Below are 806 nucleotides of genomic sequence, written 5' to 3'. Positions count from 1 at the left end.
CTCGAGAGAGCGCGGTGCGCATGCGCGGCCGGAGGCGCAACGAAGTGAGGGAGGGAAGGAAAGCGCGGGCACGTGACGGCTGCGTCACTAGAGTGGTGAGTAGGCCGTTCGGGGGGGGCGTGGCTAGACGTTTGCTCTGTAGTGCCGTTACCCTTGCCAGGTCTGCCTCGCTCCCGCTAACACGATTTACTCGTTACACGAAATGTGGGCTTTTCCTCCCGATATGTTACATTTAACACCTTCATAACCAAATGCAGCATTAGAAGCATCGTTCCTGCTTCATTTATGTTTGTTTTTTTAAACCAATGTAAGAATGTTTGGGGTTTTTGTTTAGTTTATTTTATTAAAACCTTTCTGGCCGTTTGGAGTCTTTATAGGTATACATCTTTATATATATATATATATATATATGTAAAGAAAAAAAAATATTTATATATATATATATATATATATATATATAAAAAAATAAGTACAATCTATATACAAAGAAAAAATTATTACAATATATATATATATAAAGAATAAAATAATTATAAATATTTATATATAAGGAATAAAATAATTACTATATATATATATATATATATAAAGAATAAAATAATTACAATAAATAGATATATATAAAGAAAAAAAATAATTATAAATATATATATATATAAGGAATAAAATAATTACAAAAAAAATATATATATATATAAAGTAAAAAATAATTACAATATATATATATATAAAGAAGAAAAATAATTACTATATATATATAAAAAGAAAATAATTACTATATATATATATAAAGAAGAAAAATAATT

The sequence above is a fragment of the Spea bombifrons genome, chromosome 11 (assembly GCF_027358695.1).
Source record: "Spea bombifrons isolate aSpeBom1 chromosome 11, aSpeBom1.2.pri, whole genome shotgun sequence".
Classification (NCBI taxonomy): Eukaryota; Metazoa; Chordata; class Amphibia; order Anura; family Pelobatidae; genus Spea; species Spea bombifrons.
This window is presented reverse-complemented; position numbering follows the sequence as displayed.